Source organism: Anser cygnoides, chromosome 5 (genome assembly GCF_040182565.1).
Source record: "Anser cygnoides isolate HZ-2024a breed goose chromosome 5, Taihu_goose_T2T_genome, whole genome shotgun sequence".
Taxonomy (NCBI): Eukaryota; Metazoa; Chordata; class Aves; order Anseriformes; family Anatidae; genus Anser; species Anser cygnoides.
The window spans coordinates 2,224,474-2,249,249 of record NC_089877.1 but is presented as its reverse complement, the minus strand read 5'-3'; the positions used below and the strand labels follow the sequence as shown (position 1 = coordinate 2,249,249).

At 37.0% G+C, this 24,776-nt stretch overlaps 2 long non-coding RNA genes across 4 annotated transcripts in view; one reads left to right on the top strand and one right to left on the bottom strand.

The window, feature by feature from the left end:
* LOC125183493 (uncharacterized) overlaps positions 1-24,776 on the top strand; it is a 230,388-nt gene that overhangs the window by 95,117 nt on the left and 110,495 nt on the right. For all 3 annotated transcript variants that reach the window (XR_010831871.1, XR_010831872.1, XR_010831870.1), the window contains 7 exons: positions 5,518-5,739; positions 5,880-6,004; positions 6,428-6,564; positions 7,780-7,867; positions 9,060-9,210; positions 10,446-10,560; positions 24,099-24,274. This is a non-coding gene — a long non-coding RNA (uncharacterized lncRNA). The remainder of the gene's footprint in view (positions 1-5,517; positions 5,740-5,879; positions 6,005-6,427; positions 6,565-7,779; positions 7,868-9,059; positions 9,211-10,445; positions 10,561-24,098; positions 24,275-24,776) is intronic.
* On the bottom strand, positions 5,049-11,748 carry LOC106040923 (uncharacterized). Its single transcript, XR_001210130.3, has 3 exons — positions 11,673-11,748; positions 11,437-11,528; positions 5,049-5,180 (listed from the first exon to the last, which is right to left on the bottom strand). It is a non-coding gene; the product is annotated as an uncharacterized lncRNA (long non-coding RNA).

Below are 24,776 nucleotides of genomic sequence, written 5' to 3'. Positions count from 1 at the left end.
GCTAAGATTCACTGAGTTCATGGAGATTCTTTGCGTATTAAATAGCAACAGTCTCAAGCTCAAGAAAACTCTTTTATTCAGGTGTTTAGAGAAAAATTGTGTGCATATCTTTGTTCCTTAAGTTAGAAAACTAAACATAAAACCAATTCTTTCTACTTCTGAATCAAGTCAAGCAGTGCAAACTCGAAGTTGAATGAATTTTCCATATAATTAGCTTTATCTATAAAAGAACAGTGTAACTTTTTTTTTTTTTTTTTTTTACTTAACAAGAAAATGTATCCAGTTAATACACAGGAATTACCATGTGGTTTCAAAATGAATAGAGATAACCTAATTTTACAGAAATCATGCTTTATTAGTTCTGTTTTGTGCAAGATGGCAAATGGTACTGCTAATTAAATGCCTCAATGTCAAATAATCTTTCTGTTAAATTTCATGGAAATAATTTCCTCAATATATATTTCCTATAAAAGAGATGTGTGCAGACTAACAACTATTATTTCCATACTCTGCTTTTTTGAAAGTGTCATAAACCATACAGTTTCTAAGTTTTACTGAAGTCATTGGTATTAAGCAATGAATAACTTAAAGCTTGAATGTCTTTGAGAAATTGAGGCTTCTAACATCCTTTTCTAACTGTCATGATAAAACAGCTAATGAGGAAGCAAATCTGAGAAAGGGTGTGTGTATCTGAAGATCTGACATCTTTTTTTTCCAATAGTTATCATCTGATAAAAGAAAATATACTGCCTCTTCTAATAAATTTAGCCTAACATCACAGGTATTCTAATAAATAAATAACACTTTTGGCAAAGGTATTATAAACACTGAAATATTGCTTACCCAAAGATAATGTGTGCAACACCAGTAACATGAATCACGTTAACAAAAGAATAATAGGTCAGCAAATTATCTCTTTCCACAGAGGTGATTTCATGCTGACTTGTTGGCACTATTGCTACTATGGACTCAGCCATTATTGGAGCATATTAGGGGTAAAAAGATGGATCAGGATAACAAACATCTATGACTTTTTCTCTACAGCAGTAGAAGAAAAAGCTTATTTTGCTATATTGTTCCACAGCATGTCAAAATCTCATAGAGTGGATCTTTAGTAACCCTCAAAAAGTCAAGAAAGGGATTCTCAGGTACACTTCTTACACCAAATCTGAGGCATCGCTTAAATGATATAGGAGCCTTTTTGTGGCATAGATCACACCTTCTTCTAGTAATGTAGGTTCCATTCAGGTGATTGTATTTCAGAGTGTTACAAGTCCGAAAACAGATTTCATATTTTGTTTACCCAGGATAGTTCATCTAAAATAATACTGACAAAATAACCTCCTGCTGGTGCAGTGAGTGTTGGAAGTTCTGACTGAGCCTCTCTGTGCCTGAGGAAGGTGAATCTCCACTCGTGCCTCTCAGGAAGAAAGGAGTAAAAGTGTTGTAGTGTGCTATAAGGCACAAATTGTAGCTCAGGCAGGCAAGATTGTCTTCCACTTGCAAAATCCTTCTATCTGTTCAAAGACTGTGATTCCGAGAAGAACAGTGAAAGATTATTCCTTTCTACCTGTTTCCCTCCTACCTTCGCAACCAGCAGGCAAGATTTCAAATGTTGTGTGTGTTTGCAACCGCCTTTTTCTGAGCAGCAGGTTAGTGTGATGGTCCATTGATTCTCAGAACAGTGAATTACACTCAATCATCTCAACTTCTTATCTTTAAAAATATTGCAGCCAGGAAATATTTAAGGTTTCTCATGCACTTCCTCAGTGCTGTATAATAATGCACTTAGAATTATTAAAATACATTTTGAATCATCTCTTTGGAAGGTGAGAAGAAATATAACACAATCCTTTATGTCAGGAAGCAGTATGCTGGGGCATCTTTGTGAGTATAGTTTTCAGAGTTGAACATGCCCTGTTTCTTCTTTTGTTTTTTGTTCTTGAGCTCAGATGGACTTGCTGTCTTCCCAGAGAAATCACAGCTGAGTTTCTCTTTCATGTTTGGCCAGACAATTTTTTCCTGTGAATTTTAAAAAATGGGCAAAACCGTGCTGATGCTCCAGATGCTGCTCAGAGCCTTTTGTTTTATCTCCCTACCTATTTATTACCATTGACTTCATTGGGAAGAGAGGAAACGAACCCTGTCTTTATACCAGATGCACTGGCTCTTAGCAAAGCAAAGAAAAAAGCAGAAGTTAGAATGAAACAAAATGTTCTGTAGCTCAGGAATGCATGGGCTGTCTTTTTCACTCACAGCATCTGAACTGTGCTCTTAAGCTTCTCTGCATCTCTATTTCTGTAATGGTTTTAATTGGCAGATACTAATACTTTCCTTCCCACAGGAGGAATATAAAGATTTTTCAATATTTCTAAAAAGCTTTGAAGAACAAAGTTGCCCCTGCAGAGCTGTCTGTTATTTCATTAGGAAAGTGCAGCAGGGCTGAAAAACTTACTGGTTTATTTTGCTGGCAGTTGGAATAATTTTTGCTGCTCACTGGAGAAAAAGTTGGTTTTCCTCCCTGTTTGATGGGCTGGATTGCCCTGTGAGCCTTGAACTTAAGCACACGGTGTGTGTGATGCACGAGCTGTACTAACAGCAGTTCTGCTGGACAAACTGCATGTTCTCTGCAGAGCCATTCCTGGCTCCCTATATGACCCATTCATTCTTGGCCTGTAACATCAGCAAATTAGGACGTGTCTGTACTAAGCCATGCAACAGGAAGATGAAGACAAGGCTCTAGTCTTTCCTTTTCCAGACTACTAGTCTGTTCTGGGGAAAGAGTTAAGCAACAATTCATATCTAACCATTCCTGCAGAGTGATGCACAAGCTCCACATATGGAAAACTTTATTAATATATTTATATGTGTGTACATATCTTCTTTTTTTACATCAAGAGATAATCCAGGTTATAATCAGAATCAAAGTGATTTGCAAATATCTTTTACCCATTTGTAATGGTGAAAATTACCACCTCAGTGAAATAGTGTCCCTAGAATTCCTGCTATAGGCTGTACTAGATAAGCTTGTATTTACTCATTCTTTCTTTGTTTTATGGAATTTTTGTGCAAACTTCATAGGTGTTTCTCATCATCATTAATCCAGACCTGGATCCATCAGCCAAACTAGCCATACTGGTTGGATTGGTGTCTACCTGGAAATATTTATCATAATTGCTCTGCGAGACATGAATGCTGCTACAGTTTTGCTTGTTTTGTACTTCAGGTAGTTGAAGATTATTACTTGGGTAGATGCAAGTGAAGAGTGTGAAGAAGCAGTGCAGAAGAATGTAGTACAGAAAAATATGCTAGCACATAGAGGTGCAAGCAGCTGTTGGTTTATGGATATGGAAAGGAGGCAGCACAGTTAACAAAAAGAGTTCTTCAAGGATAATACTGAAGGCAATTCTGATTGAGGGTAAACTTCAGATTAACATTTTGTGCTCATAGCTACCAATAGGCAGTAGTGAAGTGCCAGTGTTTAGAGACACCATCGTAAACCTTTTTCAATGGCAGTGGTTTAGTTAGTCCAAGAGGCTTTGGAGAAGAATGAAGCCACAGACCTGCTCAAGAGTTGAATATCGCTTTGCATCTAGTAAAAGGTACATACCAGTTGTGCCTGTACAGACAGTCTTATATTCTAGAGTTGTGCTCATCTGCCACCTCTCTGGACCGCTATACATGAGGCTAAAGGACTTACAGTGACAATAGTGATTATTCCATCTCTTGTGAGACTTTTTGTGTGGGAAATAAAATAAATGAATCTAGTTGCATTTGTTTTTTTTTTTTTTCATGTTTCTGCATTCAATTACAGTATACATACTAATTTAGAAATTCAGTGTTCAAGAGACAGCAGCTTTTACCACAGCTTTCACCAGAACTGCAGTGTTGCAACAAAACAATGAGGTAGCATTTATTCTGCACTTCAGTATTTTTACTGAGCAAAGTATCAGAGCCTGCTTGCTCAGAGTAATGTCATGTTTTGGAGTTTGAGTAATGTTACCATATAAAAACATGCATTAACAATCTGTTAGCTTACGAGTGTGGAATAAGCAGAGATCCATTAGTATATTAACTCATATGAAGTAATAGCAAATAATTATTCATTATTGCGGTCTCTTTTTGACATTTCTGCTTCTGAATTTTTTAGTGGAAGTACACAATGTTCTCAGATATATTAGAGGTCTATTGAGGGATGTTCAGTTGGTATCAAGCTCTTAGAGCAAGCTGCTATTCTGGATTGTTTCCTAGTTAATCAGTGATTAATGAAAGCTACCATTTTCTATGTGAATTTGGAAGCTTTTGTTCTTGGCATTGTTGAAGTATGTAAATGTCTACCTCAGATAAAACATGACAGACAACACCTAAAATACAAGTGCTTTGTTCTGCTACCTGTCAGATCAAGAAGTAGTTCTGGATTCTTAAAGCTATGAATTTAATTTTAACAGGAGATGAACTGGCAAATGCTCTGTACTCAGTTCTTTTTTTGACATCCTCTTGTGTCATTTTGCATAATGAAGGGCATAAACAACATATATGTCAGTGTCATTGCTGAAAAATAATAGTGCATTTGTAACTAGAGACCTGCAGACTCTTTAAAGAAAACATTTTTTTTAAAAGCAAGTACACTTTTTTTTTTTTTTTTAAATCAAATGACCTCATCAAAGTGCCCCACCACAGGTATGGCTGAGTATCTGAAACTTCAGGAGAAAGTATTTGTAGTTTGTTAATTACTTTTACTGGGTGAGATCCTGGGAGGTGATAAATTCTGGCAAGATTCTCCAAAATTAATGGGAATGGTGGGTACTTAACACTTTGTAGAATTTGACCCAGGGTCTGTGTGAACTGCCTCTTTTGACTGCTGGTAATTAAATGGTTATTCTTGCAATGGAACTGCAAGCTGCGTTAATCATAGTGCTGCAAACATTACTGTGCAATTAATTCTTTTTCAAGGCTTTCAAAAGTAGCTCTTGAAGCTGACAGCTGCAGCCTGCAACGTATCAGGTGCCTTATATAGCAACTTTAATGAAAACTCACGTGAGTGTAAGGTCAGTTTCTCCACAGTATGTACTAATTAAATTTCCACTTTCCTTTAAAAAGCAGATCACATCTGGCCCGAAGACAGGAACCCGTTGTGCCAGACATGTAATGGAATAGGTGTTGTTTTGTACTTCTCATCTCTGAAAGATAATAACATGGAAAATTCATTCTCTTCTACTCCTTAGTAATCTTCCATCTGCTATTGTAGTTGTTTGTACAGCTGAAAACAAAAGCTAATCACAAACCTCTACTTTAAAAGAGTTTTTTTGTGAGCTTCCATGTCAACATTAGTTTATATAGACGAGGTTGTTGAAGCAGAAGTGTTGCAAAGCAGTGTGGAACATGATTCAATGATATTTGCAAGATTGGGTTATTAATATTGCAGCATCCATGTGAACTAGTTGCTAGAAATTAGATTTATTTTTTTTTTATATATAGATATTTTCATAGCTTGTTGTCGACTTTAATATGTTTCAGGTGAGTCTTCTAGTTCTTTGGGAAGCAGTCTTTAAACCTGGAGCACAACATCAATATTTTTCTCTTGGAATTCAATCTGAACTTAAGGAAGAATTTGGCCAAGTGGATTTCTATTATTCCTTTCATGATGAAAAATTAGATATTTCTTTAGGCTGCGGTGAAGTCTTGGATATCTGCCTGTTCTGTGCATACCCCAAAATACACTTTCCCATTATATTGAAGGTAAATTAATTTACATGCCTTCTACTAATTCCTGCATGAGAATGCAATCTTTCTTGTCTTAAAGATGGACAGTAACATACAGGAATCTCATTGTGATGTTGAAGAAATTTCTAACTATGTTCTGGCATTTCTGACTGCAGTATAAGATCCCAGACTGTCTGAAGATGAGGAAAAATATCTTAAAAAGAAGTGGGGTATCTCGGCCCAGATAAACTCTAAACTGCGACTCAAGACATACGGAAGTCAGACATCTGAGATGAGCAATGTAGAGACACTATTTTTGTCATTTTTGGAATAGCATGTTTTCTAACCCACATCAGAACAAAACCTGCTTTTCTAATTTTGAAGGGGATGGGTAGAAGCCTGGCTGGAGGTGACATCACAGTTGTGCTCGTGGATCCTGGCATGTCAGTGCGAAAAACGCATGTGTTCCAGACTTTTCATTCAGTAACATGCATGGCCAGACATCAGCCTGTGGAGGTGGAGGGAATGACTGTGTTAAGTCTTCACTCCTTTAAAATGCCATTAATTTCAGAAGGACAGAATTTCACTATAATACTCTCAAAGAAATAGAAATTACTGAAGAGAGGATGACAGCTGCAGAGGAAGCAGTCAATCCCTGTATTATTTTTTATGTAAAATGTACCTGATACTGTTCCTCATTTATCTTTGCTTTGTGTCTTAATAGGACCGAAGATAGTTATTTCATTCAAGCTGTTTGTCAGAAAGGCGATTCCAAATGAACTTCCACGAAATTGAAGTTGATGAGCAGATTCCAAGATGAGCAGTATTACCATGGCTATACAACAGGCACACCATGACTGGGTGAGCATTTTCTCTTAAGGGTTGCAGAACACAGAAAAACTCTAGAAGAGCAGGCTGAAATAAACAGTTGGTTTGATTGGCAAGCAACTGAGAGGAGTCTCTTCTTCAGGAAGAGAACAATGTTTCCAGATACCATATACTATGGTATACTGTTTGCTTACCTATCCCAAACTAGGGACCTTGAAATTTTGTATTCTAAGTAGTTAGTAAATACTGTCTTTCCTGAAAAAGCTGTCCTGTGTCACTGCAGAATGTTTTCTATTGCACACAAAACATGGGAGGGTTAATTCCTCTACATGAAAGAAGCCAAAGTGAGAAGTAGGTTATATGCTGGGAATCCAGTCATAGTGTAACTGAGCAAGAAGTGTTCTTTTGCAAATAAAAAATAAAAAAAGAATGATGATAGATAGCTTTAAGCACTGGTGGGTAGATTGCTGTATGGCTCTTTGAGATCAGCCAATTGCAAAAGCAGTATCAGCAAAATACTAGTTTAATGAGTCTGTTTTGTGAACAATTGGTGCTCTGGAAGGCAGTGATTTTCTTTCCTATTACTTTGTGTAAACATACTCTCATTCAGCAAGCCTAATTGAACTATGTGAATAGTTCCATTGAAAGTAATAAGATTAACCATGCTGGAAGCCAAGCACATTCTTAAATATCTTCCTAAGCAGTGACTGCAGAATTTAGTACAACACGGGCCCCAAGGAACCCTGAGTCATTTTGCTTTGCCATATTACCTCCAATGGAAAAAAATATGCACAGTAAATTACTAATTCTGGTAGATCTTGTTTCCCATGAATGTCATCCATAAGTTCTCAAAGTAACAAAATTTCATTTGCCTTTTGGATTTTGCTCCTCAACACACCCATCTCCTCCATTATTTTCTCTGTATTTTAAAATTAATTTCCAAGCTTGTAGTGAATTTTGTAGATAAAGCATTGTTTATTTATAGGTTACAGTAGAAACCAGTGTAAGGTATGTCCTGTGCGTTCTGATATGCACATACAAGTAAAATGAATGTGTTTTTACCTGTTAGTTGGGAAGATAAATAAACTTTTTACTCATCCAAAGGTATATTTTCCATAACTTTTGCTATAGAATATATGTGAATTTAATTTAAGATGTCAGTGTGGATAGTTTGTATCCTTTGGTAGAGAAATCTTCTGATCTCGATCTCTCCTATTCTTTTTAATCTTTTATCTATGTGCATGATAGAGGAGATTGCTCTGCAAAGAACAGACTCTTTGGAGAAATACCACAGAACCACTCATGTTGATGTGAAACACATGCTTTGCAGATGCAGGTAAGACAGAAAGTCTTTAAGTTGTCAGGCTTAGTGGAAGCTGGATGCTTTTGGCTGTAGCCATTTCCTTTCAAATCTTAGTGGGTTTTTGTGTGTGTGTGTGTGTGTGTGTGAGAGAGAGAGAGCATTTTTGTTCTAATTTTGTTTCACATGCTTTGATCTGTTTCCTAATCTCACACTTAGGTTAATTTCATTTGTACTGTACTGACCATTTCATCAAGAGAAAATTTTATATGCATGTAAGGACTTAAGAGTTTTGGATTGTGCTGAAAAATTCTAGACGTGGAACTTCATGGGGATTGTCCTCTTCCTTATATGAACCACTGTAATAACAATGGTGTTCAGTAATACTGTACGTTACTCATACTTTCAGCAGGTATAGTCACAGAATCACAGAACCACAGTAAAGCTTTTAGTCTTTGCATATCTGCTAGATTTTCAAAAGAAAATATATACCTACTAAAATACAAGTCTCGGGGCTTAATGGAGCAATGAGGGCCATCAGCTTCATTCTATCTTTGAGGCCAGTTATCTTTGAGTATTCAGCAGTTTCCAACCTGGTGGACTGCGAGTCCCAGACTCAGGGGGTAAGGAAAGGGCATAAGATATTGAAAAATGATAACACACATTAAAAGGAAAAGACGCCCCTCTGTTTCTGGCAACATTTATATCTAAATATCATTTTTTATCACAAAAGAAAGAGATTATTAAAAACTTGTAATTGACTTGTAGTCCTGAAATCTATGCAAACCACTGCCTAAGCTGTACAATGTATATGCTTTTTAGATTAAATATGATTTTAAGTGAAAGGAAAGCCAGCAGCCAGTTGGAATTTGCATTTTGGCAGCTTCACATAAGAGTTACAGATCATGGTCTGGGCTGAGTTCTCCAGAGGAGACAGGCAGGGTCACGGTTTGTGATTTATTTAGTTTCATGACATTCTTTTAGCCACATGGAAAAAATTCTGATGTTCGTTGTGCTTCAGTGTTCCTTAATCTCACAGTGAAAGACATACCTAAGGAAACTTCTGCCCATATTAAGTGTAATATTTAACTGGCACACAAGCAATGTCTGAACAATTAATTTTGAGTCAGTAGTAGTTAGTCTATAGGAGAGAGAGAATATAATTTGCAACAAAGGTGTTCATGTCATCCTGAGAATGTTAAGTAGGAGTTCTATTTGGCACTTTCAGAGGTCTCCCAGTGGAAGACTAATGTTCACAATTCAACAAGATTGTTGATCATCAGTGAGAAGAGCCAGCAGAATATTTAAAGCTTTGAAAAAAAAAGTATTGAAGAGGAAGAGTTCCAGGAGCTCCATTTACTTAATCTATCCAATGAAAGGTAAAAGCGTGGTTCTATCATAATTATATGAGAAATATAATAGTCTCATAATATATAAGAAATAAAATTTTCCTATGGAGGGCTTCCCAAAGTCTGTCAGACAAAAATAAAGTTGTGATGTTTGAAATTGACAAATTGAGAATCAGAAGATTAAATATTTTTACTAATTGGACCCATGTTTACCAAGGATTGACATGGATTATGCTTCCCTGGAAACACCTTAAATCAAGAATAGATAATGCTTCATAAAGTATGAATTGCTTGAATGAGTTTTGACTTTGAAAGAACAGGAGTATCAATTTGAATCAATTTTTTTTATTCTTGACAATTAAGTAAGTGTTACAGGTTGGTCACAGTGTTTTGGCAATTAATACATGCTTGTTTTCCCATAGGACCTACTAGAATTTTAAAAGTCTACGTATAGAAACAATTAGCAAAACATTCCCTTTTCATACTTAGGAACCAAAACACAATTGCACACAGTTATCTCTATTCACCAGGGTATGCTAGATGTTTGACAATTTTAATTTAAAGTGGATTAAACATTTGTGTATTGTTTACAAATTAGGTTCTATAAAACATCCTGAGTACACGAAAATGACAGCGATTGATGTGAAGTAACATACACACACAATTAATGTGGCTGGCTGAATTGCTAATTACAGCATTGACATCTCATTTGCAATGAGATACTGCAGGTCTTTTGCAAAAAGAATTGGTAGTGTTGTCATGTAATTTCTCCATTTTCCTCAGCTTGTAGTTTGATGTCCTGTAGTTAAAGTTTGACTAAAGATTCGGTCTCACCTTGTAAAAGTCTCTTGCAATGTAAGAAAGTCAATAGGATAAAAACCAAAAGTCACCATTCGGCAAGAATTAACCCCCACTCCCTCCTCCATGCTTTCTCCTATCAAAGGAGATAAATTGTGCCACACTATTGTTTATTGTTCATTGTTTTACTAGCTACACTAGCATTCTTACCCTTTCTGCTTTCTTTCCCTGGCCCTCAGGAAAACTAAGTAGTGCTATTACAGTGGTAAATTATGCAGTAAATGCAGGAATTTGGCCTGAAAGGAAAGTGCATTTTCGATGTTACATTTTATAACATAAATTCTTATCTGGAAAAGGTAAAATGCTAAATTTCAGAAGCGAGGTTGTGGAGTGCCCCTTAAAACAGTAGTTACATGTAACAAATGCTTGGTTTGGCAGAAGCAGACTGACCAGATATGGTCTCACAGTTTTAGAGCATGTGAGTATCTCCTGGTTGAAGTAATCGGATTCTCTTGCCTGGCCACGTGTATACAAAGATCAGTCTGGATATTCAATGACCAGAGCAGGATTATTTCTTGCAAGGTGAGTAAATTTTGAAAGGGCTTTAAAAATAAATGCTGTGGTCTGGCATGTGCTGATTTAGTGGTGTGGGTAGAGAGGCAATCATAAGGAAGAAGGAACGCAGAATAGCACCGCTAACACTGAGAGTGGAACTAGAGGCTACAGGGTGAAAAAAAGTGACTGCGTGGAGCGTTCCCAGTGCTGCTGAGCTGCCACTGTTTGCCAACTGACTTCATGAATAAGGCAGCCAATGAGTACATACAAGGGGATGTATTCCCAGCAGTTTGAGCAGGCTTTGCCTAAAGCTTTTTCAGGAACAGAGACTCCATTTGTGCAAGGAAAGTGTCTCTTGGCTTAGGTGATTTCAGAGAGAGGTACATGCACACTTCTTGATACCATTCCACTCTTTATCTGTTAATGTAATTAATTTACAAGACTGATACATTATCTCTGCTCTGTGTGATCTGTTAGAGAGGACCAAAAAGGAGCTCACTCAAACCAAGCAGAGTCCAGAAATGTGTAGGAGTTAGACATGTGAGGAGACTTGGTAGAAGCACTGAGGAGGCTGAGTTATGCATGGATATCCTAAGGCAAAATCATATTTTTTACCTCCAGGAATAATGTAGTGTGCAGAGAGGACCTCTGCATTCCCTCAGGCATTCTGCATACCTGCCCTGCTTGCAAGGAAGAAGATTCAAAAGCAAGCCCTACAAAATGACAATAGTAATTTATTATTATTATTATTTTTTTTCAAAGGGTAGGAAGAAACTGCTTGGTATTTTGCATGCCTTATCTGAGATGTTTGGTTTCAATGAGAGCTGTAAATGTACATTACCAAGCAGAATACAGATACATTTTTTATCAGCATTTTTGTAGCTGGTAGCACTGCAAACTTACCTTGTAGAAGGATACTCTAGCTCGGGCAGCATCCTCAACTTGCATGCCTCAGTTAAATGGCTGAAATGACTTGGAATGAATGGGTAACCTTACTAGTAGATTAAAAATCAACCAAACAAATGAAACAATTCTGAGGGATCTCATTGAGGTTATTATAATTGAGAAAATAGTGTCAGTAGATGTTCAAGTTATTCCATGCCTTACTGGGTGGGAACACTGGGGGAAAGGAATTTTACCTTGTTAGAAATTATTCAAACAGTGGGGTGATGTGGTAACAGCACTATCACTCTGATTGCCCTGTTTGACTAAAAGATCCATCCCAAATGGAACCATGCTTTATACAGGAAACATTTGTGATGTCAGTCTCCCATGTCACATAACCTTCTACCTTTCAGGTTCATAAGTGACTTTGGTATTCGGAAGATACATCATTACTGTCTCTGACAGAATCTTTGTAACTTCAAAGTCTTTTGAGACAGAAAAGTAACTTGAAGTATTTATAACAGCTCAAACTTTGAAATAAGAACAGTGTCTAACAATTGTTATCCTTTACTGGTCTTTCTAATAAGATATTATATGACAGGAATACTAAATGCCTTCAGCTTAGCAAATGGACCTTTAATTCCTTCTTCAAAAGTATCTGGTTTACTCATTCTGGCAGCTAAAATGTGAAAATAGCTAGTAGTTCATATAGCCATATCAGTAAATAAGTCTTACTTTCCCTAATAGCCAGAGTCTGCCAGAAGAACTTGCCCTGTATACATCAATTCTTTTACTATCCTTATTAATAGCATAAGAAATGGAAATGCCATGGTGTTCAGTGAATTTTCTAGATTAAAATATATTTAGATAGCTGACACAGATGAGGGATTTACTAATGGCAGTAGAAGAAATACAAGACACAGAAACCCAAAAGTGTTTCTGAATAATTTTGTGCTTATTCAACTTTGTGTCCGGTCTTTCCCCAGGTGAAGTCCAGTGTTTTACAACCAAGCCTTTTGCTTGGCTTTGAGATTGGAGGCAGGAGGGTAAAGTACTTAGGTTTGCTGTCTAGAGACATAGATATTTTTAATGTGATAGACTGCCATATTCTAGCTCAAGTAGTGCATAGAGGCTCTGCTTTCCATACATTATTGTTGCTAAACATACAAAAGCCACTCAGGCCTGTCAGGGAATCACTACTTTTCTTGTTCATACTTTCACAGCAGTAACGCGTCTTTCTTTAATCCCTGTAGGGGATAATATTTTATGGCAGATTAGCTAACATGACATGCCTAATAAGTTACTAGGAAACTAGGTCTGTGGTTGGCAATATTTATGCAAAGCATGGTATGCGTTTATGATAATGAAAGCAACCAATGGTGGTTGGCCCACTGCAAGGGAAGTTACTGTAAGGCTAATGATGGATGAAGGTGGAAGGGATGATGTTTTAATAAGTAGAGCTGATTGCTTGATCTTTCCACTCCATGGAAGTGAAATGTTTTTCTGCTAGGGCCAGCAGACATTATTGGATGAAGTTTTCCTGGTAGAGGCATTTTATTTAGGTGATACAAGGAACACGAAAATAACAGTAGTAATAATAAGAAAAAACAAACAAACAAACAAACAAAAACACAGGAAATAAGTAAGTGATTTGCAAATAGCAGATGTGCTAGTGATTGTTCTTCATGTACTTTTTTTTTTTTTTAAAAAGACTTGTATGCATTACATGTATGCATTATATTATTAAGTTAGGCATTATACATTGGTTTAATGGGCCTAATTTTCCTAAGGGTTGTGTTAAAAATACATGCCATTGAGGATCACACTCCTTTGCTCTTTGAAAATAAGGCCTAATTGTGAAGAAAGACTATGGCCTAGGTCATTAACTGCTAAATCATACCTGTTTGCATCTGATAAGGAATCAACATATTTTATGGAAACAAAAGAAAAATTAACAAAATTTAAAATGATTAAATTATTAAAATTACTATAATAAAATGTATATTTATTAAACTATCAGTGTTGAAATATCATTATAAACTTAAGGTATTACTACAATTATTTTATATTGAGGTAATGCTCACACACAGCTTGATAAAGGATATTCCTGATTAGACTCTGGAAAAAGGGCATTTCTAATAGCAGGTTTTCTTGGGCTGCATCCTTTCTGCTAGAGAACAGATAAAAGTTTCCAAAGATTAAAAGTTATGGGACAAGCAAATAGTAGGATGCAACAAAAAGGGCTGCTGTCTACAATCACCAGTACCTTCTTCTCTGATAAAGAGACTAGGGGCCAGTATATAAGAATGATGGGGAAAGTGCTTCTATAATATGGCATTAAATAAAGCACTAGGTTCCAGCTGCAAACTTTGGTGAATAAAACAAATTTCCTTCATACAACAAAGATGAACTGTTAAGATGTGTATGCCAATGAAAAATGAACACTTGGGTGAACAGATTTATTCCTGAAAAGAATTTCATTATACATTCTGTGTAATAGAAGAGAAATGAGAGACAGCACACTTCATCAAGCAGTATTAAAATATGTATTCATCTAGCTGGGAGTTTGAGATGTATTTTTATAATAGTTCTTCCAGTATTTTATCATTTTCCTATTGGCTGATTTCATTCGCCTAACAGGTTTAGACTTGATCTTTTTCTCTTAACAGGTTTTCTCTGTATAGTTTTGATTTGGAATAACTGGGATAGAGGAAAGTTTTTAACAGTTCTTTTTGTAAGTGGTATTTCTTTACAGATATTGTATTAATAGATATATAAAAATACTATTTTTATTAGGTCTATTCACCTAAAAGAACTGGAGGTGCACTTACTCAAACTATAGATTAAGTAGATTCAAGGACCAACTTTTCTTTCAGATTTTGGAGAATGACTGTTTTGGATAAGAAGAGTAAATGAGCCAGTGCATCTCACAGGAGAATGCGCTTAGCTACATGCTATGAGTAGCTATGTATATCCATACGTATAGTACTTTAGGTATGTGTTTGATTCCTGTTGTCCTCAGTGAGCCAAAAGTGTATCCTGGTGTTTTGCTGAACTGAGCCCAGGTTCACTGAAGTATTTTTGCTCTGAGTTTCTGTTCAGGTTATAGATTTGAATTGATATTAAAAGGGGTAGGAGGTTAAGTATTTTGTAGAATCTGAACTATAATGCATTTTCTTATGAAAGCATTTCAGGGACCTTTTCTTAGTGAAGACAAAGTTGAAAGGAACACAAGGTATTCTCAGTGGAATGACAGTAGGTATTAAAGAACCAAGTACCATTTCTTGTTTATAAACAGAAGATGGAGAACATTTCAAAGTTAAAAAGTAATTCTAAAGGTAAAAAATAAATATTTCTATTTTCTTTTTCCTAAAGTGCTAGTTCAGGTATAGATCAAAATTGCTTTGGGAGCAGAAAAAAACAATGGCTGCCTATAAAAAGCAAATACCTTTGCAACCCTGTTAAATGGATTTTTGAGAAATAGAGAAATGACGTACTTTCTCTGAGAATTCTCAGTTTGATGCTTAGCCAAGCCATTTCCATTTAACTTTTTTTTTTTTTTTTTTTAAGGAGCCATGATTAAAATAGTAACTAGAAAGGAGTGAAGAGTATTATCTTTCCTAAGGGAAGTGCTATGTCAACATTGTTTTCAAACTGAATTAAAGAAAAAAGTCCAAGTATCAAAACTTTTTGCTGAATGAAAGGTTTTAGGTTGAAAGTATTGGAATAAAAAGCCTTCAAATTGAAATGTCTTAATCTCCAAATTGGTGTCTAGAAGAGGGAGTTCTTCAGGTCAGGAGACATTTTGGCCAATTCATAACCAACAGGCTGCTGAAAGCTCTCCGTCAGGCAGAAGAGAACAGCTCTGAATCCAAATATTCTCAGTGGGTGCACATAAAACTGTGGTTTCTCAACAGAACTGAGACAGTAGAATCACCAAACAGAATTTTTGCTCAATAGTGACTTTTTTTTTTTTTCCAGTGGGGTTACAACAGATTTGTCTTGGCAAATAAGACTTCCCTGTTGTTATTTGGAATAAAAACATGTAATTCACAAGGTGATTACTAACATCAAGCAAAAAACTGTGATAAATGCTTAAAGTCTTACTGTGAATCACTGGTTGTGTCACTGACTTTATCAAAAATGTTTTATAAACAGTCACTGTTAGGTTATAAAAGTTACGTAGGAACATTTTATTTTTGTCATGGTATGTTGGTGTTTAGACAAGTGGATCTGCATTTAAGCTGTGGTTGTGGGATGCACAGAGCATCAAGGCCTCCAGCAAAAGAGCCACTGCCAGTGCAGGTCTTTGTTGCTTTTGGGAGAAGACGCGGGCATGGTGCACTCGGCTGCCATCACCCACCTGCCTCCTGGCTGCTCTGAGGGGAGCGCCCAACCTCCCTCACGGGGGTGTGCAGCTAACACTGAGGGCTGCGAGCTCTGCAGCACTGAGAGCTACGACACTCGTACATCCTATGGTTTACATGCCCAGAGCAAGGAAACGGGTCTGTGCTATCACAACTGCAGGGCTGTGCTAGAGAGCGCGACAGAGCGGCAGCAGGTGAGCAACCAGGCTGCCAGGCTGGGCCGGGGGCAAAGGGCAGCCCCGCGCTGCCCCTCAGGCGGGCACAAGGCGGTGCCATGGCTGGGCCCTGCCGCTGGGCGGCCATTGGGCAGCGGCCGTTGGGGCTGTGCCTGGCGCGTGCTTGCCTGAGGCGGTGCCACCCTGCCGTGTGCCCCTTCCCAGGGCGGCAGCAAGTCTGGGAGTAGGCAGCGAGCCTGACGGCTTTTTTGGCCAAGGGGCAGGCTGGCAGGCTTCCTGAGCTAGTATGTAATGGAGGCTTATGTATAAAGAGTGATTGGGAATTCACCATAGGAACAGTTTGGGAAATAGTTTTGACTGCCCATTGAAGCGGGGTGCAGGTGGCTGAGCGAGGCAGCTTTCCGCATGCCCTGAGGTGCCACGAGTTGTTGTAATTACTATGCGCGCTCTGGGTCTGCAAGGTTTCGTGTTAATAGATCCTTGCTGAAAAAAAAATAATGCAGTGTGCCACCTATTTTACACTGCTTCCTCCCTGCCCCCCGATTATTGGAAGTTAGAGGTAGGCTGTGGTTCAAAATTTGTTGCGAATTGCCCACTCCTAAGCTCTTCTGGCTGTAGCAGGGAGGCATACCTGTGAGACCTTGCAGGGGCGATGGTTGTGTCCTGCTGAGCCCTGCAGCCAGCAGTCCTGCTGCTGCGCTTTGTGGGCTGCCTTCTGCACTCAGCCTGGGGTGGAAACGTTGGGCTCTGTGCACTCCTCCCCAGTGCATTTTTCTTGGAAAAGGCAAGTTCCTTTGGTACACAAAACCTTGTAGTTAGCCTTCATAGCTAAGGCTATTACTTGGTCTGCATTCCTCTGTTGCACCATACAATCTGACAATTGCATGTATCTGGTAGCCAGATTGCTTGTTATTTTAATTAATGCTATTGGAATTATATGTATGAAATACAGCAGTGCTGCTTGGTTATACCTCTGGTAGCTGTTTCATGTCTTTGGAAAGACATGGTGGAGTTCAGCGCATCCATTGTAATCTGCTGCCATGCTGGGATTCAAGGCTCAAGATGTGTGCACATTGCATGGTGTGGAGTTGAACAGCCTGTAAGGAGGAGGGTGGTGAGAAGCTGAGCTGTCCCTATGGATGTGCCTGTGATAGGGAGAGAGGGAGACTTTTTAAAAAGAACTAGAGCAGTAACAAATTTTCTTGTAATTGTTACAATATCATCCTCTGTAGAGTTACTAAAAATAATATTTTTTTTATTCTGGAATAAATATTTAACCTCATATTTGAGATGTGGTTTGAATGTGTTTCTATTCATGAGAGCTATCTCAATTTTATCTGCAGCATTAAAACAGAATAAAGATAGCAGCATCGTATTTTGCTGTAGCTGTGCAGGGAAACAGTCACTGTAGACAAAGGTCTCCCTCTGTAACAGTGGTTGTTCCTTCTGGTCTGCTCACCTGGAGATGATGAAAAGCTGCAGAAACAGCTATATATACTGCTTTTTGGCTGGACTACAATTTGTTGCCAGTAAGGGTTTTATGGGTATTGGAAAAAAGGTTGGTGATGAAAATAAGAGATGGAGGATTGGGCTTTTCTGTCTTCCTTTACAGAGAAATATATATGTTTTGTAACATTTCACATCACATTGCTTGTTTCTCTAGTCCATTTGTTTTCCTCGAAGTGCGAAGTGTTGAACTGTTACCACGTAGTTGGGTAACAGGTTAGTTCCCATGGTTCTGCTGAATAAAGGAAACTGCAATGTTTATAGGTACAGCCTTGAGCAATTCACCGCTTACTGCAATTGTAACAAATGTAAAGTTAAGTGTATTTATGTAGTAATTTCCTTCCCCAAGCTTTTAAACTGATGGCGGGTTAGTTCTGGCCTTCTATTTTGTATATTCATACTTGACCCCTGATGTCAGCGTAAATCTACTTGTGTACATCATGTGTCTCTCTCTATATCAACTTGAATATATCTATATTGAAGCAATTCACTTAGTCATGGGTTCATTTGCTTTTCTCCTTCTTACGATTGTGTAAAATTTGTTCTGAGGTGTTTGGTCTGTCCTCTTAAGAAGGATTTAGTTGCAGAAATGTGTAAAGGGATCTGTGCAGTGTTGATGTATTTCGCGAGTACGGAACATGTGAAGAACATGCATGGGTTTTTGTCACCGACTGCCTAATCGGTTGTTTGTACGCCTCTTTCCTCAGAGGAGGCAGAGGTTCATTATGGTGATGTGTTCATGAACCAAGGACTACAATTACTTTTGAGAAGAATGTTGCTTTAATTAGGGGCTTTGGCTTCCAAAATGTGCGGTAAGTCAGATGTCAGAGTTAAGTGGAGTATAGATTTCTAGTGTGTTTATATTCTTTGGTAACTACTTAAGTGCTTGGCTTGCCCTCATGATTAATGTGAGGTTTCCTACCACACAATGAAACTTTGTACTGCAGAATAGCAGCATGTCTATGAGTAACTAGCTGAGGGACTGTATGTTACACCTTTGCTTAGCTTATGATAACTTTTTTAAGGTGACCGTACCCTTACTCAATCATACCATCAGTTTTGGTACTGAAACTAAACCATTCAGTTATTGTTATCTTGTTTTCATTCTGGTTTCTCTTGGTTTGTACATTGTAGTACTGAACACATTTAAGAGAATGAACATTTATTTTGGTAGCTGACTGGGAGCTGAAATTTTCTGGTTTTAAAAGACTTTTCTGTAATTCTCAAAGGCCATTCCAGCTCTGGGTAATCTCTTTAGTGCTGTGGATTTTCATCTATATTGGTATGCAGCACTTTGCGCAAATCCTGCTCAAACATTTTTTTCTTCATGTGATTGATTTAATCAAAAATGTTTGTGATGGACAGTGCACATTTTTCAGAGCAAATAACTAATGAAAAAACTGTGAAAAAGAAGCTATTTGTTAAAACAAAACAAAACAACAAAAACAAAAACAAACAAACAAAAACAACCAACCAGATTTTAACCTTGATTTTAACATTGAGTGCTTAGTAGACAAGAAAGTGTAATGAAGTGTGAATACATTGTTACAAATTTGAGACTGATACCTATTGAAATTTGTCTTAGCTTCAATTATTGAATTATTGATAGCTATATTTTTATTTATTGGATTTTTATTAAGTTAGTTAAGCCAAAACATGTCCTTCTCTCTCTCTCTCTTTCTGTATTGGTCCCCACATTTGGAATTCTGTTGGCTTCCAGGACTAATGGTCCCCACGTTTATATGTGTCTGTTTCTTTAAACCCTATGAAAGTAGTTGTTGGAATAGTTTGAAACACAACAAAAACACTTGTCATTTGTTTTTTCTTACTAAAAGCTGTGTATGATAATATGTTGAAATGCAAGCCTTGACAGTTCAGGAAGGGCTGGAATCTTTTTGAATGGAAAGAAACAGAGTTTGAGAGCACTTTAGGAAGTGACAAATGCTTTATTTTTTTTAAATAGATGAAAAGTTTCTTTCTCCCAAAACATCTTTGGCAAGATCCTTCCAGGTGTTCTTACGGGGGTACTTGAGTACTGCTCTGCAGAAGTAGGAGCTCCATTGCAGATAACATTCAGCCTTCAATCTGAAAGGCACACACTGAAATTCTGGGTCTTATGCAGGAAAATATAATAGCCTACATCGATTTTTATGGGGCTGGACAGCTGCTCTGTCAGCACAGGGAAAAAGTTCCTCATACCACTCCATTTGTACTTGGCAGATCTCCATTTTGTGCGCTGTGGCATGACTATAAGGCTGTGCCAGGGATATTTATTTAAAAACAGCAACAACAAAACGCAGGTTGCTGCCAGATAGCATAATTAATGGATCTGCAGTAAAATAAACATATTTTCTTTCATCTCATGATGTATGATGGGAAGACTGCTGTATCTGTAATGTTAGAAAATGTGCTACTTTGGTTTTATCTCAGCTGTGCAGAAGGAAAAAAAATAATAAAATGAAAGATGTGGCTTCATGTTTAGTTACCCATCAATCTTAGCTTCAGCTTGTGAATTTCACAAATTCTTGACTCTTTTTTTCTTCACCTCTTACTCTTAAGGGAAGACTTTGTTTTCACAAAAAGTATTGCTTCTTTTGCAAAGTAGTTTTATTGGTGTTTCATTTTCATCAAGTAGCACTTTTTGACCATGATTCTGTGACTATTTTGGGGAGCCACAATAAATGGGAGCAATCTGGACAATGATTAAGCAGTCAAAATTGAACTATTTTGCTCTGACTCCTTCCTTGTTTTTTAGTTTACTTATCTTTCGTTTTTACTGTGAAGGAGGCATAAGTGGAAGGGAGATAGTGCTAGTGTATCAGACGTGTTTCTTCCTTTCAGAAAGGAACTTGACAGCTAATGCTGTGCAGTCTTGTCTCTGCAGTGTGTCTTAGAACCTGGTAGGAGAGCTTGGGCAGGATGGGTACTGATATTTTTCAGTATGAACACATAAATGACATGCATCTTGATGTTATCCATTTGTCAGAGCCCAGAGGTTCATGCGTTTTTCAAATGCTGTCACACTTGCTGGTTTGAATGAAAGAAGCCCTAAAGCAGGGAGGTTGTTTAAGTTGAAAAAATAATTGTGCAGTATGTCAGGATTTGCATGTAACCATGCTGCTAAGTTGTTTAGCAATGAATTAAAAAAGATGAGTTTGTGAAATGATACCACAAAACACGTGGCGATTTAATTATCTTAACCTTTATTCACGAGAAGGTTGTACCAAGCTAACTGTATAGTTACAGTAATACTAACCTCGCTGTTCTTATCCTTTCCGACTAGCCAGTCATGTTTGTGCATGCGTAGTCATCTGTGTTGTGAGCTAGTGAGGTTACAGTAACTGTTCTGTAGCAGTCAGGCTTTGCTTGTAGAAAGAAATGTTGTGTAAAGTATATTTTATATCAGCCATTATCATTGTGGTAATTATTGAGTTTAGTAGCAGTGTATCGGTGAAAAATACTGGAGAAGTCGTACCGGTCCCAATTTGTAGGTGTAGACTGCTGTGTTCACGGAACTGCCCCTAGCACCTCCATGGCAGTTTTTGTTCAACATTTCACAGGCAACAAGTGGTTAACATGAGGATCTCAATTGTCTTGTTGCTGGTGCATGTCTTATTTATGTGTTAAAAATATGATATAAGAGTTTGTGTTCTGAGAATTACAGACTGTTCCTTTAGCTGAGGAAATGAGTTATACTGCCCTGCACTGTTGCATTATGTATGTATTTGTTGCTTCAGGTAGGTTAGACTGTATTGCTGTATTATTATAAGAGCTTTTAGCACTTAAAACAAAATCTTTTAGTTCACTATTTCATTATTTAGAAAAAAAATGCAATATCTTCTTCTTTAGAGAAAGAGGCCTAAACAAATATAAAACATGATACTTGTATTTTGTAGTTTTGTGATATTAATTCTCTGAATGCCTTAACATGCATATTGTTGGAAAGGTACTAACTTTACTGTTCTTGTCATCTATTACCTTAAAATTGAGAATCGTTGTTTTATTTTTATGGCAAACCTATTATGAACTTATATAATATTATGTTTTTAATCAGATGATATTGCTTCAGATGATACTCCAGCTCAGTGGTAAGAGCTTGCTTTAGCTCAAATGATATTTTCCCAAAGCATGTATTAATGCATCCACTTATTCAAAGTCACTGTCACACTAAGAAGTGTAATTACAGACTGTATGGAGACTCTTGATAAGAAAATGGAAAAAAATGTATCAGCAAGATCAAAGAAGCACCTGAAGTTAATTATAAATTAGCACTCAAGTGTAGCCATCAAAATACTTTAATTATTACTGTAAGTTAAAAAAAAATCCAGCATGATCTTGCATGTTAGTTAATTTTACTGCTAAGTCCTCTCATTGTATTCATTTACACCTAAAATAACTGAAAGATGAATTGTTTCCAGCCTAAGAGAAAGGTAATAGAGATACCATGTGTCAAAGCTTTCTACTTGTACAGGAAGGTCAGACATTTCAGATATTTTTCACATTGTCAGTGCCTCCATATTCCTACAATGAGGGTGATTAGAGAAACCCCATTGAAATAGGATGTATGATTGATGAATAAAAGTGAATTATGCTGTTAAACTTACCTGCTACTAATGTGCTAGTTGTTTTTGTTTTTTTTTCCCAAATCAAGAAGGTACATAAAGCCTTATTATCAAGTTAGTTTTGAAGACGTAGCCCATGAGAGAACAACTAGTACTGGCAACCAGAGAGGTGCATAGCGTTATCCAGTCTCTAGTGAAGGTCAGAGGGCTCAGAAGGTCATGAAGGGCTCAGAAGGGTCAGAAGGTTATGAGCCAACCCTTAGGCCAAGGCTTAGCAGTTGCTGTCTGATGCCATGGTACCTTCTCTAATGTAATTTGGAAAGCTCATGGACATACAAGGAGTGATGGTAATGGGGACAAAAGCTATTACTTTGTTTTGTTTTCTCTCTTTTTATAAAAGAGATTAAATCTTTGTCCATAAGGCGTGCTGTTATCCACACAGGCCCAATAGAAAGTGGAATAAATCCAAGCGATCTGGTTTAGAATCCAGCTTGTCAAGAAACAGAGGTATTTGGTAACTTTTTGTCGCCTACATATTCTAAAACTTTAGTTTTCTTTCAATTTAAAAAGCGTCTTTTTATACTTATGCTAAATGAATTACCCAAAAGGAATAATTTAGCTAATGAATTTGGGATTTTTTTTCTTGCTTCTGAATCTGTAAACAGGTTGTAATTAGAGACAGATGAAAGATTGTGGAGAAATCAAAAGATAATTTAATCTGTTCTTTACAACTGGTTGTCCAATATAACTATTATTGGTGGTTTTGCTTTGTTTTGCTTTTAACTCTTACACATGAATTTCTATACACGAGATCAAATGAAAAGGGAAGCAAGGATGAATAGTAAAGGAATATGTAAAAAACATCTGGAATCTGAACTTCATTTTGATGAAAGATAGATCTATTTTGTCACAAGCAGTTCGTCAGTTATGTTACGGATTGACTGATTTGGAAAAGCTCAAAACCACTCAGGTAATCCAACCAGATTAGTGTCATTCCATACAGGAATTTATCATCTTTTCTGAGATGACCTATACTAGACATCCCAGAGTTTCCGCAGGAAACAGAGCAGCTCTTCTGTAGCTTCACCATTAGAAAACTTCTCCCAAAGTCCAAAATCAATCATTCATGTAGAAATTTCATCTCACTATTTTTTGTCATACCCACTGTACAGCTGGAAAAAAAGAGTTATTTTTTGCAGCATTTTTTTAAATACTTGAAGATAGTTATGTCCTCTAAACCTATTTTCTATAGGCTAAATGATGCTAGTTCTTTCAGTTTTTCTCAAAGAATCTGGTGTGTGGGTGTCCGTTCTTCATGTTATGTTCTGTTTTATTCCTGATCGATCTACTTGAAAAACATTAATAATGAGCAAATTATGAACCTAAATGCCTGCAAAATGAGAGAAATTTGACATCCTGAAAGTTTTCACAACTTCAGTGTCTTACAATAATTATTTCCTGTATTATTTGGGAGGCAAACAAGAAAAATGGTATTTCACTTAAGAAGGTATGATGAGAAGTTTTGATTTGAGACTCTGAAATTGCAAGTCTGCAGCAAAATTGAGGGCCAGCTTCTCTATTAATTCTGGAATATAGCTGTATAATGTGTAATGGGATATTATAGTGATAATATTGGAACATAGATGTAGCATATTCATTGGATAAGAACAGTTTTGAAACAATTTTTTTTTTAAAGCACTGATAGTGGAATCCTAACCGTTAACATCAAGTTAGTTCAGTTCTAATTTTGGTAAATGCTAGATTTTTCAGATATATTTAAATGTAGAATTAAGGGAAAGAAAAAATCAAGAAAATCTATAGCGCCTCTGCTTAAGAGGCATTTCCAAGATTCTGGTAAATGTATTTTGCTACTGCTTCAGAGATTGCTCTTTTGCTTTGATGTTGGTATTACAGCAGATTTGAAACAGGTAACATTTTCTAACAGATGTGGCCATTGAGTATGCAGAAACATTTCTCTGTTTTCATACACAGAAACAGTAGGAGAAATGGATTGAGAGTGTGATTACTTTAGTATGAGCTTTTGATCTTTCTTGTTATCTTTTTATCAGCCCTATGCTTCTCGAATGCAGCAAAGCTTTTTTACCACTATGGAAGGATCAGCTGTGGAAGCAGTACAATATCATCCAGTGTATCCTGACAAAAGGGGAAAGCTTGGCCAGTGTGACAGCTTATTGATCTTCAATTACAAGATGCAAGTTACTGCTGGAGTGTTTACAGAAGGGTTGTAAGTTTCTATCTAAACAGTGCATTTAAACTGATCTTCTACTATAGAATGTTCCCATGTGCTATTGGCAGTCAGCTGTTTCAAATGCATGTGCATGGAGTGCAACCTGAAATGCAGCATGCTGTAGGAGATGGTTAGATAGTCTAATGTATGCTCTTTTTAGGCTAGTATATCTGACCTTCTGACTTAACACACTCTCTTCTAGTCCTGATTTTATATTTTCAACTCAAGCAATCCCAGATAGTGGTGTACAATGTCATTAAGCTACGCCATAATACTCTTAACAAGCAATTGATGTGGAATCTTGAATCTGATGGAACCATATTGTAATGCAAACTGAACAATGTATATAATGTTAATTCTAAAAGCTGAGCTTAATTTTTGTTCTGTTTGACCAATGTTGCTAATAGAGAAAAACATTTTAATTTCTGTGGAACTGCTTATACACATTTTTAAAAGTCTCGTAACTCTATTACTTGTTCCTTGCTTTGATTTTGTTTCT